Here is a 14123-nt window from a genome sequence, read left to right as displayed (position 1 = left end):
AGGCCTTGTACAGAGTATTTCCTTCAAAATATACATTTTTAAAACAATGTAAATGTTTCTTCCATAATTGTAGAACATGACCTATCCACACTTTCCCATCTCGTGCTACTCATCCATATTCTACTACTGATATTTCAAAAGAGCAGAAAAATAAATTGGTGGACTTCTCTACAATTTTTCATAACTACCAGGGCTGACCTTACTCTGTCTCCTGGTTATCAGTTTCTTATCATATGATCTTATCATCTTTTTTCCAATATACATTCATGAACTTCTTAATATTTATCATAATTAAGTAATATAAATGAAGCAAATGTATCTCTGCTGCTCTTTGGGTTACACTTTATTTTGATTCTAAACAAGCTGTAGTCTTCCATTAAGCGCCAGACCACTGTTCATCTGCATTGACAGCCCTAGATATTATGTTGTTTTATTTTGTTAGCTTTCTCCCTTTCTTTAATTTTTTTTAAATTCTGAACTCAAGAAATAAAACAAATATAGAAAAAAAGGTGACTGTACACAAAACTACAAATCTATTATGTATAACTTAGTGTAACTTAAATATATATTAAAGTTACCATGTAACTTTCTCCTTTTACCTCTTTTCTTTCCCACCTTCCCAAGAGATGGCTGCCATTAGACAGAAATACAAACACTCAAAATGGTCATAAATATGTATGTATATATATGAATCATTCTGCACATACTTCTATTTATCAGTTCTTCCTCTGGATACAGATAACATCTTTTTCATAGATGCTTTGTAGTTAATCTGGATATTTATAATAGTCAAAATGACTTAATTGCTCAAAGTGTTTCTTTAAACATTGTTGTTGCTATATGCAATGTTCTCTTGTTTCTTTCCATTTTGCTCTTCATTATCCATATTTTTCCAAGATCAAGGAGTATATCATTTCTTGCAGCACAGCAGTATTACATCATGATCATATAACACAACTTATTTAGTCATTCCCCAGTTGATGGATATCCCTAAAATTTCCAGTTTTCTCTTTTTTGTATTAATTTATTTAGTCATCATTCTTCTATAAGATTTTTATTTTCTCTCAGATTTTCTCTCCATCTCTTCCTTCTCCCACTCCAAGATAACTTACATTTTGATTATCTCTTCTGCCAGCCCCTCCCTTTCTCCTTCTCCCAATATATTCTTCTTTCACCCCTTAATTTTATTTTTATAGATATCATTCTTCCATGTGGAACTCATCTATGCCCACCTCCCTTTCTCTCTCTCTCTCTCTTTCTCTCTCTCTCTCTCCCTCCATATATATATATATGCATATATATATGTATACATGTAACACACACACATATATGTTGATTGATAATGCATTCTGAATTCTCTCTATTGCAGCCTTGGTTCCCAGTATTTGCTAGGAAGGGATAAGGCAAATCCTCCCATCCTGGGATGGGAGGTCACAGACAGATCACATGGGCCTATTAATGAATAGGAAAGATCTTCCCATTTATATTACCATTACATGTAGCCCCAAGATCTTTTGTATTCATTACAGAGGTCAGTGGAGTACCTGGTATCAACAGAACTTTAACAGGGATAACAGAAAATAAACATACAAAATAATATCTTAGGCAACTGGTTGTTGATAGAACTTTACAACAATGTAGCAAGGATCACGCAAAATAAGCACATAAAACCATATCTTAGCCTGGGGTTTGAGCACAAATACCCCATCATTCACCTTTCAAAGGAATGGGGCCCCAAATCTTCAGGTAAGGGCTGAAGAGCTCTTCTTACATAGCTGCTTTCAGATGAGATTGGACATAGAGCTTTCCCTGCCCCAAAAGGTTCCATTCAAAGGGTCAGTTATTTAGCTGGCATCCAGAGCATGGCTGACATCACAGTCTTGAACAAGGAGTGACATCCAGCTTAAGCAATCATGCGTCTGCAAGGAGATGGTACTAAGCTTGCAGAGAACAAATTTGACAAACAAGGTGACAAAAAGTCAAAAAGAAACAAGGAGACAGTAACCAGAACCAAGATAGATATAGGGTCAGCCATGCCTCTAGAGTCTATGAACCCACTATCATAGCCTCATTACCTGTCATTTACTGTTTTCTAATTTGCAGTTTGGGGATCATCATTCTGGCTAGAAAGATACTTTCTTTAATCTAAGCTGGGGCATGGCCAATTCCCCATTTTCCTTTCAGGTGTGACAAACCTGGATACAAAGTTTCAAGAGGATCTGTAGGGGCAGTTCACACCTCCCTGCTCAGTCTAATATCAAGTGTCTTTCCTCAATACTTTTTTATTTAGTTTATTAGTTGGAATGCAATCTATTCTTCCAAAGTCTACCCTTACTCTTAATAGAGCAGTAAATAATTCTTTTCTTGTCAGTCTATTCTGACCTTGAATCTGTGGGCTATTTTCTCTTTTCTGATGTGCACTGATTTGCACCATCCAAGATACCAATGATTCTCCCATCCTTTGGGTGAATCTACTCAAAATATCTGACCTCCTTCTGGGTAAAATCTTCAATTACTCGCCAGACACTGTGGGGGCCCCCTGATTCTCCCTCTTTCTCCTGCTTCATTCTTAGTACTGGCCAAATCTCAGCATCCTCATTTGTTTTATTCACCCCTGGTTTGTGTTTGGGCTCCAATCAAGCCCAGCCTAGGCAGGGGCTGCATTCACTTTCCCACTGTTAACTTTTTGTATCCTTCTGTGAGCCAAAGCAACAAAAGATTTTTCTTCCACTACCTGAGACTTTCATGCTTGATCTTCTAAAGGAGAGTTCAGTATAGAAAGCTTCTTTTGCAAATCAGCTAACTCCTTTTCCTTCATCAGTTTGTCTCCACTTTTAGACATAAATTGATAACTTATTAGCAAGGCCCAGCCTCTCCTATGTACCCCTGCCAGTTCTTTCCCTGGTTCTATTAGTATTCCTTTCAAAAAACGTTTCAAAGTCTCAGAGTTCTCCTTTCTGTACCCTTGGTTCCCAGTTTACACGGAGCCCTGTGCCTTTAGTCCATTCTCTTGCTAAGGAGGAATAAGGCAAATCCTCAGCCTTGGGACATCCATTTCTTCCTCCAAAATCTTTGTGTCTCCAAAAAGAGGTCTGATACTCTGTGATTCCACCCTCGTTGCTATTTGTAGCACCAATGTGATTCCATAGTGCCTATGGCAGCCATGAATATCCAGGTACAAATCCGAATCATGAAAAACAACAGAAAACAGAACCAAAACATTTATTCAGACACCAGAAAGCCAAATCCATCATAGTAACAAAAATCTACATAAAATAACAATGCAGAGGGTAACACAATCCCCAAAGCTTCCCCCGGCAAAGCTCCCCACCAGCCAGCTGTATTGAACAAATCACAAACAGGCTCCCTTGAGTAAAATGACAAACAAGATCTTTCACTCATGCTGGACAGCATCCTTCCTAGTTCTGACTGCTCTAGCTAAATTTTCTCTCAACTTTGCTCTAGCTCCGCCTCTTCCTGTCCCACCCTTCCTTCTCCCCTTCAGCAAACTCCTGCACACTCATGTGACTCAGGCTTCCATATGTTCTAGGCAGGTCGCATGGGTCTATGAATGCACAGGAAAGATCTTCCCATTTAAATTACCATTCCAGCTGGTTTGCAGGACAAGGTTTTTGTCTTGCAGCATTCAAACTCTTCCTGTTATCCTGTTATCTCTTTTGACTTTCACTTTCAATATATTTTTACATAAGTAATTTTATTTTTAAAGTTATTTGGGGAATGCCTGTGCCAAACATACTATAGAAGTATTTTAAGTTTTCTCCTTACTTGTCCTTATGAAGACCCATTTGTTTTTGACTCACAGGCATTATTAGCTAATCTAAATGCATGATCCCAACTGCTGAAGTGAATGAAAAAAAAATAAAGAGATGAAGGTCTTGATTATCTTATATAAACTGCATTTTTTGATTCCCTCAAATGTTACTTTCTCAAAATTTTGCTTCTTTTGTAACTGCTAGTATATCCTAGCTTTCCTCTGAAGGCACTTAAAGGGCTCAGAGGAGCCATTCAATGTATATTAGAACACCACAAAAATAAATAACTTGAGCTCTATCTCTCTCTAGTAGGCTTACCCATTAGTGCTGGCAGCCAGAATGGTTGGTATTGATGGAATGGATTGAGCACTCATAACCCTATGGTCCATGGAGGAGAACCACAACTTTCCTCATCCACATTTGTAAAGAAATATCTTTTAACTTTGTAGTTTCCAAGAAGCATGCATTTTGTATGAGTTTCCTTTTACTCTATGAATATTCTGTCAATGCTTCATTTTTAACACAAGCATCTCAAAAAAAGAAGACAGATAACTGGCATGATTTCAAGAGTCAAAGAGTCTCAAAAAGGTAAGGTAACTCCAAAATAAGAATCTTTTTTGTCAGAATTTTGAAAATATAATGTAGACAAATGAATAAAGAGAAAAGGAAAAGCCCTTTGATTTCCAGTATAACATCTAAGATGATGTATTTTCTGAAAGCCACCCAAGTACAACTATTTATTTTAAGTAAAGTAATCAAGATTAATGTCAGCAGTTATGACACACAGTGTTTGCTAAAGAATACATAGAACAATTGCTCAGGGCAAGCTTCATTAAGAAATCAGATAAAATTAGTAAAACTGATTATATTTCAAAACTCAGCAGCAGCTCAAATTGCCATTCAGGAGCCTCCAATTAACACAATTGGTCTTGTTCACAATCAGCTATTGTAATCTCATTAGCTTATTATATTTTAATCATTGTGATATCAGCACAAAAAAACTTGTTTTTATATTTTTATATTTTATATAATATATATAAAATTATATATATAATATAATATGTATATAATATATATTTTATATATTATAATTTTATATTGCCTTATTGGAGTTTGGCCAAATTGGATGTGTGGGTAAAAGCAGGGTGAAACACAGGGCCTTCTGGGAGTTGTATCTGATACTCTCTTGTTCCAACTTATCTTTATTATGAGTCTACTGAACACAGAACACCCCATCCTCCCCAGCCATTAATGGGCCATTGTGACAACAGCAGACATCTAATTTAACATCTGCTGATGAGAGATTAATTACAAAGTTGACATTGTAACTGGACATTTTTAAAGTGCCATTTGAAGAATTGATTTTACAAGATGGGGGAGCAAAAAGGGAAGGGGAGAAAGACACAGAGACATAGAAAGACTGACAGTAGAAGCACAAAGAAACAGTCAGATAGATGGATAGACACAGAGATAGTGACAGAGAAATAGAGAGGAAGAGAGAGAGAGAGAGAGAGAGAGAGAGAGAGAGAGAGAGAGAGAGAGAGAGAGAGAGAGAGAGAGAGAGAGAGCTTTCTCTTCTCTTTGGTATTTTGCATTGTTTCATGAATACATCTACATTCTGGGCATATCAGTTCAAGAAACACAAGTCTTCTGTCTTTTAGATGGAGATAGACTGCAAATACCACAATACTACTGTTTCATTCATGCCAAATATTGCTTGATGCAAAAAGATTATGTTCTATTGATGGGAACTAAGGTGTAGCATAGCCATCTACAGAAAGCAATAGGCTGTCCCATGTTCTAGTGGAAAAGAAAATTGTAGCTTGTGAACTGCCTATATCTTGTACCCAGGGATGTTTCTGTGGCTAAAGCTATAATGGGATTTTCCTAAATGATACAGAAATACAAATATTCTAACTGAGTACTTTGCTAAAGCCTCTTTAGTCACCAGCAAGCTTTGATATTGTATTTTGCTTCCATCTTTGAAGGATTTTTTTTGATTTTCCTTTTTCCTCATGAGTGCTTTGTTCTGCTTGGCCAGTCGGCAAATCAAAACAACTGAGGAACTGAGCCAGTATGCATTCAGATTCCTTTATGTGGTAGGACACTGCACAAGCAGAGAGAAAAAAAAAGGGAAGTTTAATATCATTGCACTTTGAGAAATTCAGAGTTCTCATTCTGTTCTCTAAATATGACCTCCTTGGTTGGACCACATTAAACCTACATTTTGGTAGAGGAGAAGATAGTTTTGGGGGCATGGCTTTCCAGCAATAATACTCTGTGGTTAAGATCATCTTTAAAATACCTACTCAAATTCTGATACTGTAATATTAGCAAATATATTATAAGGCAAAGGAGTCTTATAACGCCTAAGAGAAAAGGTTAAATAAATTCAGAAATTCAAAAATTAAAATCAGATTACACCTTCTATGGCTGTCATATTACCAAATCTAAGCACTTAATAGGCAAATGTTCATTACTATTTAAATTACTCAATTTTAGGTGTTTTATTTTAAGTAGAGAAGAGGGCATGATTGGCTTCTGAAAAATGAGCCTTCCATTTATTCTATGAAGGATTTAATAAATAATATAGTAGAAGAATTGGCTTTTTTAACTGTTTCATTCTTGCCCTCCCTGGGAGAATATACATACACATGCACACATATACATTCATACATACATATACATATGCATACATATACATATGTGAATACATACAATAAAAATATCCTTAAAAGATGGAAGCAAAATACATACTTGTAAGTATATATGCAGATATGTATGTATGTATATACACAAACCAACTGAGTGTCTATACATAGAAATTCCTCTGTGTGTGTGTATACATACACACAAGTATGTGTATATTGTATATGTGTGTGTATGTATTTGTGTGTGTATATACACACATATATAGATAGATAGTTCTAAGTATATTCCTTGTCAGTATTTTCTCTTAAAACAGAGATATTTATCATTTTTAAGTCACAAATTAACCCTTGAATTTATCAGTGAATTACAGGGTATATTCCTGAATTAACCTTCTCATGCCTCATACAGTTGTCCAGCAGTCTGTCTTACCATATCTAAATCAGTGAAAACCTAGGATTATTTTAAGGATGCCCATATCTATGATGTACATGATATCCCCATTTGTGATAATGGTGCTCATTTCTAATGGCATGCTAAGGTATTTAAAACTCTTCCTCCTGTGTAATCAATAAATCCACTCTAACAGTCGCTATGACTAACTTGTAAAATTATGCCCCTGTGATAGATGATTTTCTTGTGCTTAATGATATGAAGAACTACCTTATAATTCTTGTCTTCTTATGACAACAGATAATTATCTTGAATTCCAAATGTGATATAATACTCTTCCAAGCTACTTTCAGTAATGTAGCTTTATAAATATGGCATGAAATACCTTTAAAAATGGCAAAATGGAGAAAATAAACTTTATAGGTTTGGACTTACTTTCTCAGAAAGAGGCCTGTCACATTTTTTTTTTTCTCATCTTAGGTTCAAAAGTCAAGTAAAATCTACCTGGACCCAAACATTTTTTATTGATTTGTCTTGGTTTTGATTTTTAAAATATGTATGTGGGCTGATAGGTGGCAAGGTGGATACAGCACTGGGCCTGGAATCAGGAAGAGTCATCTTCATGAGTTCAAATATTGTCTCAGACCGCCTGGACAAGTCACTTATACCTCTTTGCCTCCATTTCCTCATTTGTAAAATGAGCTGGAGAAGAAAATGGCAAACTACTCCAGTATCTTTGCCAAGAAAACCTCAAATGAAGAATCAGCTGTGATTGAAATGACACAACCAAAACTACAATGAACATGTATGAGGATAACTGCCAGACATGGATTGTATATTTCACTTAGGAATCACCTGTGAAAGGCAACCTGGCACCATGGTAAAAGCACTGGTTCAGGGATCTGAATTCAAATCTTACCTTTGTGTGACCCACAAACTGGGTGATCCTGGTCAAGTCATTTTGTTTCTCTCACCTATAAAGTGAAAATGAGCTCTGAGTTCCTGTTCATCTTAAATCAATGATCTCATTATCCCATGTGATGATGTGTAAGGCACACTGGATTTGGAGTCCCAGAATCTAGGTTCAAATCCCAGCTCTGTTCCTTAATGAAATACATGAATTAGGGCAAATCCAAATTCCTGTGGGTCTCAATTTCTTCATCTATAAAATGGAAGTGTTATACTGGTGGCCCATGAAATCCTTTTTAGCACTTAATCTATGATTATATGAAACCAGAAAGCTTGGACATGTTGCTGAATTTGAGAAAATTTTGTAATTGAATTCACTACTATTCTCTACTATTTCCATAGTAGAAAATTAGGATCAGGCAATGCTGGCTAGAGTACTGATTTCTCCTGAACTTTCCAGTTACATGAGACAAGCACTATATTTATCTTGCATTTATAGGGAGGGAGGGGCTCCAAATCACAAATTTCACAGAAAGTTGAAGCTCCCCTCTTTAATTACCAAAACCTAAAAAGTAAATCCCTTTGGATAGAAATTTTTCTAAAACATAATTGTTTTCTTTGATTCCTTAAACAGAGTATACCAAATATAATTACACTTTTTCCTGATGAATCTGTGTAATGATAATTATGAATTTCAATTATTGTCCAGAGCTACATTACAGCCATTCCTCTAGGGCTATTCCAGCATATAGAATTTAGTCTTTGAAGGACCAAGATGAGTGTGGTTTTAGAGTTCATTTGTTTCTTTTTCATAGTTTTTGTTTTTCTTCCCTCAATATTAGGCCATTAGGAGTCCGAAGGTAGCATGGCCTAGGGGAGCAAACATAAATCAAAAGACCTTGGTTTTAGGCCTACTTCCTCCAACCACGGGTCTTTGGGCAACTCACTTAAATTTGTCTTCTTCACCTGTAACATGGAGATACCAATCCGTTACTGCTTTACAGGTTCATTATGAGGTTAAAATGAGATCAAAGTGCCATAGATTTAGAGTGGGAAGAGATTACGGAAGCCCGCTATTCTTTCTTCTTCTTTCCCATTCTTTTCAGATAAGGAAACAGAGACCCAAAGAGATGTGATCTGGCCAAGATCATATGGATAGTAAACCTCAGAAATACGACTTGAACCCGGGTCAAGTCCTTTTTCTCCAAAGCCAGGACACTTCCCACTGCAAATTGTGAAAATGTGCTGTAAAAACATAATGTAATTAACAATTCACACACACACACACACACATATATGATACTGTCATTGTTCCATTTTCAGGTAGCCTTTGTCCTCTTTTTTCTTCTGTTACTGGGCTAATGATATGCCATTTCTAATCTGCTGTATTCGATGATGTTTTACAGTTTTGCATGGCATAAGAATGAATTGCCTCTGACAACAGCTGAAGGGAATTTCATAAACAAAGTGTATTATCATAGATTGGCTTTGTGAAATCTATTTAGGAGGTTCTGAATAGCTCAGCTTTTCAGGTAAGTGACCTCTGTATAAGTGGCATGTACTTTAACTGGATAATTCCTCAATTCTTCACTACATTCAGTATGCATAGACTCAAGTTATGTTGGAAGGGGCTTTGCACAATAAATCCCTATAAGGAGTGTGCAGTGCATCAAATCATAATGAGTATTTAATATGATGATCAATAGCTAAGCATAGGGAATGCAATTTAGGAATAGTTCAGCCAACCTGGGATTTAGTGATCAATTTTACTTCGATCCAAAGTTCCTGCAATCCCTTATTTTACATTTAAGCATCTCAATGATTTTATTATGCTGCATTAGCTAAATCACACATTCTCATCAGCTGTATTTAGCAGCTCATGTTGAAACTAAAAATAACATCAGGAAGGAAAATCAAGACTGCTCTTGAATTAAAATATGGAAAATCATCTTGTGAAAATTTAAGGAATTCATTTGCATGTTCTATGTAACGGTAAAAAGTGGTAGGGTTTAGTGGACGTAGGACTGGACTGGAAATAAGAAGAACTGGGATCTCAGTGCTATAGGGCAGTAGTAGAACTGCATCAGCTTCTAGAACTTACTCAACCTTTTGGATCATGCTCTCAGGTTTGCTTCCTTCTGGGTTTATGCAGCTGGTTTTATGCTAGAGTAAAATATAGAGTGAGGGGAGTATGCTTATTCCAGTGATAGAGAGATCATTCAGAATAGGAAGCAAAATTAGACAGAATCATCCTCCTTTCATGTATTTTCCTTCCATCATGGAGATACATGTGCTGAAATGATTCCAGAATAAACAACATTTGGACCAAGTGAGTAAGATATTTCCTAGTGTTAAGCATTCTTGAATAGAATATTACTCAGAGAATACTCAATGAGTCTAGACTCTTTCGAAATAGTGTATTTATTTGGGAGAATCTGATACATAGAGAGTTGCTAATACAGGCTATAAATGGCTATTCTTTTTTTGATTTTCTTTGGAGATGTTTGTTCAGATGAATTGCTGATGAGTTCAATGACTTCCTCCATTAAACTTCATGAAATTTTAGGCTATGGATTTTTATTTTGAGGCATCTGAGGGATATCTCCCCAAGATGAGTGTAGGCATGGGGTCATACTGATGAAGTACATGGAACTTTAAATGATTAGATAATTAAGACTGAGGAAATTTATTGAAGCATCAGCCTCTCTTCATGGTATTTAAAAGGGTCTCCCACTCTGCCTCTTCTGCAAATGACAGTATATAATGTTATATGATATTACTGAAATGATTTTCCTATTTGTGCATCAAGCTCAAAGCTGAAAAAAAAAGTTCATTTCCTAGATTTTAAAATCCTGCTCTGTTTTCACCCAATCAATTTAATCAGTTGATCTATATACCCCCAATAACTCTTCTCAGGTGCTTCAGGACATTTTGAAGATGCCTTTCTCGTTTCTCTCTCTTTTGGCAGTTCTGGTCCAGTATCCAGGACTAGGACATCTCTGTTCCACAGAGGCCAAACTCTTCACATGAGCTTTCTCCAATGTCACTCTTTTTTGTCCAGTTTGAGTCTGTTAGCTAAATAAGGAATTAAGTAAATGTTTAACTCCCAGATAAGAGCATTTCAGGGCTTTGATATGACTTTGGGAGACTGGTACGGAAATCAGAGTTCTATTTCAAAGATGTATTCCTAAACGCTTACCCAGGGATATTTGTATTCTTTTGGTGGTGTCAGAGCCTACCAGAGGTTCCAGAACTATAAGTTTTTGTTGCTGTTATTTTGGGGCGGGGGGCAACTTGATGATTTCCTGCCTTTTTTTCTATTACTGCACCTTTGTGGATTTCTTCAGGAAAAAAAGAAAAAAACAATCTTGGTGTCTTTTAAAATCTTGGCACAAAAAACACTACTCCAGGCTTCTAATTTTGGGGATACTGTGACTGCAATCCCTAGTTAAGCACCCTCAATATCAATACTTAATGGTATTCTCTGAGCCCAGTCAGTGAAGAAAATAGGCTTGTTATCTATCAAAGCACATTTTACTTTCTGACAAGTAAAAAGCAGCATGGGGAATGCAGTAAGGCTGAAATGAAAGCCTAAAAGAAAACTCATATAACATCTGGTGTCATTTATCCCCTGTTGGCCTTTCATAGTGTGATATGATGAGCTTGTTCTGATTTAAGATCAGATGATTTGGTTGGGAAAAAAAGTGGGGGAGGAGGGGGTATATGCAGCCTGGCTGGCAGCAAATTGGAATACAAAAATCTCCTGAAATAATTGGAAACACGACAGATTTTCCTTAACTGATGCCAGTGGCATCTTAGTTTTTTCCATCTCTCTCAGCTGAATTTGTTAAGTGCATTATCTTATTGGTTTTAAAGTTTTCATCTCACTTATTTGCAAGGGGAAATGTGAACAAATCAGTCATGATGGATTGCCTAATTTTCTGGGCTGAATAAACCAGTTTTATAAGACTGTTGATTCCTGTGTTATTAGTTAGCAGAAGCATTTATCAAGTTTTTTTTTTATATATACATACCCCCTACCACTACTACCAGGAAAAAAAAATGTTAACTAATGATTGCATTCTAAAGCTTTCATTAGAGTTGCCACAGTATACTTGGTTAGTATTAGACAGAAAATGATAACCAAACGGTTTGGAAAGGTTTAAAAAAAAACCAAATTATCCTTTACTGTCTCTATTTTCAGTCCAAATTTAAAATTTGGTAAGAGGTAAGGTTGTCATCAAAATAGCAATTACTGTACAAGAAATCATCTTTGATCAAAAGATGAAGGAAGAGGAAGAGAAAGATCATTTCCGAACTAGAAAATATAAAGCCTATATAATCTGTTGCTAATTTCTTACAGCTTCATTTACAAGACTAGGAAGATATGAGAAACGGAATACTGTAGAAGCAGATTTTTTAAATTAAAGGACTCATTTAAGGTTCTTAGGAGAAGGGAAGTTGGGTACATATTATAATTAACAAGGTGAATAGTTTTTATTTGTTAATCAAAATCTTTTGAGAAGTTGGTTTGATGGATGCTGCATGTTGCAATGTTTAACTAAAAGCATTTCTCCTAGATATTCTCAAAACCACTATTTATCATTTGAAAAAAAAAATCTATTTACTTGGATAAGAACCCCAGACCTTGTCATCTTGGTTTCTCAATTTAGTTATACAATCACAAAGATAAAAGATGACTTACATGAGGAACTTGTCACTGAATTAAGAATAATTAGCTCATAAATTCAGGTATCATTTTTGATGGATGAAATGTTCCCATATCTTATTTTTCTCTCTCTTTTTCATCTTCTAATTCTATAACTCTCTCCCAGGTTACAGAGGAAGCATCCCAGTGAATAAGGATCCTTTCCTGTGAGATCCGCAAGTGAGAAGAGTTCCTGTGGAATAAAAAAGACACACACACACACTGAGAGAAAGAGAGAGAGAGAGAGACAGACAGAGAGAGAGAGAGAGAGAGAGAGAGAGAGAGAGAGAGAGAGAGAGAGAGAGAGAGGAGTTAAAAACTTTTATACAAGTAGACTTTACTGGAAAATGTTATCTTTTGTTAGTTCAAAGGTTCCCAAAGATATAAATTCTTCACAACTGCCCTGAGGTGCTAGGGATGTAAATTGAATACTTTACAATTTGTAGACTGTTCCTACAGTAATGTGTATCTCCTCTGTGAGTGAGTGTTTGGGGATTTTTCAATTACTGGAGTCTGAAAATGTGGAGATTCTTTAGGGCAGAAAAAGCTTCTTCTCAAAGTTGAGTCGCTGATGTTCAAATTAGCTGCCAAAAGCACCATAATGATCTGTGTTACAGATTTTGCAAAACAGGAAAAAAATGGCCCATTTTTGTCAGGGGAAAATAGCCTCCTGTAACCACAGACATGAGTAACTGAGGGAGAGGTTATGTGAGAGGGTTAAAAGTGAAATAAATTGCTGATATTTACTTCATACAATAGGTCAGTGTTATTTCTGGAGCAATCAAATGAGTTTCTTTACATTTTTTTTTCAGAAAGGTAGCCTACATGTGGCCAAGGACCTGAACTTCACAGTCTTTAAAATAATGCATGTGGAAGGAGGGTGACGTCTGAATGGTAGAGGGTGATAAAATGTTAAATAAGCCTTCAAATCGAGATAGTTTTCATAATCACAAAGAGGATGTATGGCTTTCTTGTTCTTCCCCCAAACAAGACACTCCATCTCTCAGTTCTAGGAATTTTCTCTGGCTATTCTCCATGTCTGGAATGCTTTCTCTTCTCATCTCTGCCTCCTGGATCCCATGACTTCTTTCCAGTACCAGCTAAACTCTCACCTTCTACTGGAAGCCTTTTTTTGAAGCTCTGATAATTCCAGTGCCTTCTCTCTCTTAATTATGTCCTATTTATTCTCTACAAAGCATTTTTTGCATATTATTATTGTTAATATTATTTTGCATTTTGTCTCCTCCACTGGAATATAACCTACTTGAGGACAGAGATTGTTCTTTACCTTTTATTTTTAATCCCATTGTCTTGCACAATGCCTGACACATAGTAGATAACTAAAAAAAAAATACTTATTGACTGCCTGACCAACTAATAATCCGTCCTTAATAACGACAGTTAATAATAACAGGTTACTCAACTCCACAAATAATTTCCAGTAAAATTTGTATCTAAAGCTTCTCTCCTCATATTATATCATGAAACTCCCTCCACTATTGGTAGGGAGTCGTGTCTTGACTTTCATCTCTTCCTTTGAGCACGGGTTCTAATTATCAGTGAAACGTTTAAAGTTAATGGGGCAATGGGGTTCTGTATAGACAACACAAGGAATAGCAATATTAATAGTGGAAAGAAAACAGAATTTAAGTTATAAGGCTTAGACTTAACTCTGGGATCAAATTCACTGG

Source organism: Notamacropus eugenii, chromosome 4 (genome assembly GCF_028372415.1).
Source record: "Notamacropus eugenii isolate mMacEug1 chromosome 4, mMacEug1.pri_v2, whole genome shotgun sequence".
Lineage (NCBI taxonomy): Eukaryota > Metazoa > Chordata > Mammalia > Diprotodontia > Macropodidae > Notamacropus > Notamacropus eugenii.
This window is presented reverse-complemented; position numbering follows the sequence as displayed.